The 4814-nt window shown below is 38.1% G+C and overlaps 1 non-coding gene across 1 annotated transcript; it reads right to left on the minus strand.

Annotated features, from left to right (window-relative positions):
- Positions 1-4017: 4017 nt before the first annotated feature.
- LOC115071042 lies at positions 4018-4140 on the minus strand. The gene has a single exon (XR_003850145.1). It is a non-coding gene; the product is annotated as a small nucleolar RNA SNORA40 (small nucleolar RNA).
- Between the last annotated feature and the right edge of the window lie 674 nt (positions 4141-4814).

Consider the following 4814-nt stretch of genomic DNA (forward strand, 5'->3'; position numbering starts at 1 on the left):
CATAAGCTTAGAAGCTACTTCAGATCTATTCAGGAAACTTGAGGAGTCCAGAGAAATCTCAGTTACCTAGTATACAAAGATAAACAGGAGATAACAAGGTTACATCTAGAGTGCTTCCCATTTGTGTGAATTTAAAATGCATCCATATAAATGCAGAAAAGAGGAGCTTGGATTTAATTAGGCATTCACAAACACTGTTTACAAATTTAGCAGACTTCTTTGAGTGTTTTGTTGTTGCTGACTCTTGGGACTTAGTTGCATTAAGTACTCAGGACACTGTATATTAAGTTCAGCAAGACCATTGAACTGCATACCAAATGACTGGTCAACCAATCAGGGCCATTTCCTGACATGAGACTTTCAACCATACCTTGAAAACTTCCTTTTGCTAAAAATGTAAATAAAGGCACCTACTTTCAGGGTTTGTGGGAAATATCTGCAAATCGTAAGTTCAGGGTAGAAAATAAAGAATTCATTTCTCCTTCAAAATATCTAATACAGTTAGAGGAACAAAGCACAGCAATATGAAACTTTCTTGAAAGGCATGGTGGTAAGATGTGAGAAGGGCTTCTCAGTGTGAGTTCTGCCAAATTGTCCTTCCCAAACCTCAGGTACTCACATTTACCTGGGGAGATAATCAAGAGAGGTTGACTTCAACAGTAGGCTTTCTGGCTGTTTCTATGGCAACCAAGTGGAAATAATTATAGCACTTCCTTCAACCCTTAATACCATTTAGTCAGCAACAGAGTCTGAGCACCCACTGTGTGCAGAAAAACATACCAGAAAGTTGTGGCAACAAGACAAGTTTTATTGTTGCAAATGGAAATTACTAAGAAAAAATAACTCTCCCTACATATATAGCCTCTGAAATAATAAATAAAAAGACAGAAAAGTGAAGTTTATTATTTTCACATTAGGGTTCCCTGGCTTACTTTGAGCTATAAGTGTTTCTGGGCAAACTTAAACATAAATACAGTTACTCAGGAAAGAATTTCAGTGTCTTCCACACGGAAAACTACATTCTACTAATACTAGATGATTCTCTCTAGAATTTTCCTTTTGAAATACAGATCCACTTCTTTTCTCTAATACAAGTAAAACATAGAACCCAAAGTTTTGTCATCTTTTGGCAGATACTGTGAGCTTTAAATACGTCACCCTGGCCCTGCTACCATCCAGTCTCTGTCTCCTGATCGCCAATGCCTTGTGACCATTTGGTGCCAAGCTTTTGGCACTATTCTTTCCCTGACATGATGAAATGTGTCTCCTTTGGCTGTATGCTAGAATAAACCCTTTCTCCCCTAAGCTGCCTTTTGTCATGCAGTTACAGAAACAGGAACAGTAACTAATGTCGCGACCTTTTTCTTGAATGCAGACCTCATACTGACCAGTTAACAAAATGCTAAATAGCGAACTTCAGTTATCTTTCTTCTAGCTTCCCATAGTGAGTGCCCAGTCTATCCCAGGACAGGACAGGATTGAAGTGACTTTCATCTCTATTCAAATTATAAACATTTAAGTATGCCTTGATACCCATCATCAATTTTCAATTTCCATTGAGATTTCACTCAGATTCATTTTGCACATATAATGATATTATGTTCTTTTACCCTTTTTCATGTTACTCAAGAAACTCAAGCAGATTTAGTGAGTACAGAGATAAAGTCATACTAACACACGTGAAGTTGTTTTTATGATTGAACTTACTCATTTTAAAATTTAAATTCAGTTTTCTGATTACATGGAAGTTATATTGAAATTAAGAAAGCAAAATTCAAAATAATTCTTAATTTTTCACATTTTTTGAGTGTGTGTGTGTGTGTGTGTGTGTGTGTGTTTATCATAATACAGTGGGTATACATGTGGAGGACAGAGGACAACTTGGAAAAGTTTTCTTTCCTTCCACCTTGTGGGTTCTGGGAATTGAATTCAGAGCATCAAGTTTGGTGTATTAGTCACTTTTCTGTTGCTGTGATAGAATCACTGACAAAAGTGACTTATAGAAGGAAGAATTTATTTGAGCTTATGGTTCCAAAGGGGCAAGAGTCCCTCACGGCAGGGAGGCATGGTGGCAGAGGTGGATGGAGGAGGAGTGGAAGCTAAGCTCTCACATCTTCAGCAGACACAGGAAGAAAGAGTGACTTGAGATCTGGCAAGGCTTAAGAACTCTCTACACCACCCCCAGTGACTTACATCCTCTAGCATGGCCATACCTGTAAGACTGCCCAAAGCAATGCCAACAAGTGGGGACAAAATGCCCAGATACTTGGAGCCTATGGGGGACATTCTCATTCAAACCATCACATTTGGCAACAAATGCCTTAACACACTATGCCACCTTGCTGGCCCCCCTCAAAAGATTTCTCAAACTCTTGGGACCTTGATTATTAACATCAAGATATGTATTCATTTTTGCTTTTATTTTTATTGTTAAAATGAGATCATATTTTGTACATAATATGTAATCCCCTATTTTGGGGAACATGGTGGGGTTTTTTTTGGTCTTTTTGAGAGAAGGTCTCCCTATAGCCCCAGCTGCCCTGGAACTCACTAGGTAGTCCAGGCTGGCCTTGAACTCAGAGATCTGCCTGCCTCTGCCTCCCGAGTGCTGGGATTAAAGGCATGCGCCACCACGCCCGGCACACATGGTGGTATTTTATATGTACTGTAATAGATTGAGCTTTGCTATCTATATCTCAGCTCATATGTTGAAACCTTAAATCCCAATTGACCGTTGGGAAGTTGGAGCTTTAAAAGGAGTAATTAGGTTTAAATAACCTCATAAAGGTGAATCCCTAAACTATCAGGAGTAGTGTCATTGTAAAAAGAGTAAGAGGCAATAGAGATCTTGCTCTGTTCATATATTTCACAGATATTCACTTAGCTTACAAGTACCTGAAAAATATACATGTAAATATTTCTCTTTTGCATGCATGGAATGAAGGCCAGCTTATGGTCACAAAAAGCTTTGTCTGAAAGCTGAGGAGAGAACTTTCACCAGAATCCATTGACTGGGCCTTGATCTTAAACTTCCAGTCTCTAGCAGTGTGAGAAAATAAATTTCTGCTGTTAAGTCACACAGTCTGTGCCATTTTGTTGTAACAGAGTGAGAGAATTTTTACATATGTTAGTAAACATTTTTCATAATGATCTCTTAATCATCTACTATGGAAGATCTATTATGATTTCTTGACAGTTTCTTATTACTGGATATTTCAAGTACTTAAATATAATTAGCTCTTAATATTGACTTATTTTTGAATGAAAAATATGCATAAGTATTATTGAACATAATGCAATGTACATTTGCAAATGCTTTTAATCCATATTGCTGTTCATATAATTTAGTTGTTGATAATTTTTCTCAATGCTTATTTTTGTTGAAATTTGTGCATTTCCTACAAAACTTAATCATATTTTGACTGCCTCCTCCATCTGTACCCCGCACTGGATTTCATGCTTTCTGTTATATATGTTAAGGCCCATCAAGTCGTTTGTGTGCCCAGATGTCCCTTGGTGCAAGTTTATCCATTCGAGTCTAGATAAGTCTAGCTTATCTAGAGTCTCTCCTTTAAAGAAGATCAACTCTCCGTCACCTAGCAGTGATCCACTGCTAAGAGTGCACACAGAAGGCCACAGCTCCCACAAAGTGTAGAGAATAAGAGACTGCAGAGTGTGTGTGTCTCTGGACAGGACACCTATATTAAATCACTCAGGTACCATTGCAGAAGAGTGGGCAGAAAGATTGTAAGAGCTGGTGTTGGTGCATGATCCCCTGGAACTGGAGTTATTAACAGTTGATAGCGCTAGTGCGGGTGCTGGTAACCAAACCCAGTTCCTCTGGAAGAGGAATGTTCTTGCCTGGTGAGCCTTCTCTCTAACCCTTGTATATTCATACTTTGTGTAAGGATAGAACCATTTAAAAATATACAAGCAAAGGAATTATTACTTTTTAGATATATCTGAACATTTGGTAGTCAAATATTAAATCTTGTCTTTTTTCTTTCTTTTTATTGTCATGTTCCTTCTTATATGTGTCAGTCTCACAAAGAACAATGAGCTCTGGTTATAAAAGATTATTTTTGCACCTATGTTTCATGGCTTTGTCTACTAGTTGAGCAAACACACACATAAAGTGCTAATAAAAGACTTCTAAAGATAGGCTCTCATTCTATCTTAAACTAATGGTTCTTCTGCTTCTGCCTCCCAAATACTGGGACTACAAGCATGAACACTTGTATCACATGCTATCCGTTTGTTTTAATGAAATGTTAATGATAAATCCAGAATTTTGTCCTGAGTACCACTTAAATTTAAGTATATCCCAATGTTCCTGTGAGACATATGCATCACCAAATTTTGGCATCTTGAAATTATCATTCAGAAGAGGCTGGTTGATTCAGGCTAAGGTTATATTTAAACCTCTACACCCAATGCTCACATAACATAGAACAAGGGATGAAAAGAACAATAATGCATCTTTCAGTTCTCATCAGTGAAACTCCCTCATGCAACAGAGGGCCAGAAACACAAAAGATCACAAATGGACAAAGTGTAGAAAATGGGTCCTTGGACAGGACTCCTGTATTAAAATCTACCTACCCAGGACTCAGGGACCATTGTGGAAGAGGGGGTGGAAAAGAAAGCCAGGGAAGAGGTGAATGACCATATGGAAATAGAGTCCTACAGGCTTTTGGGACTCTTCCCATACAAACCAACAACAATGGTATCAGCATGCATAAGACCCATGTGAACTTAATGAGTCAAAAACTCAGCACAGAACTATGAACAGAAGCCCCAATCTTAGTCAAAAA

This window comes from Nannospalax galili, unplaced genomic scaffold, assembly GCF_000622305.1.
Source record: "Nannospalax galili isolate Female #2095 unplaced genomic scaffold, S.galili_v1.0 scaffold370, whole genome shotgun sequence".
NCBI lineage: Eukaryota > Metazoa > Chordata > Mammalia > Rodentia > Spalacidae > Nannospalax > Nannospalax galili.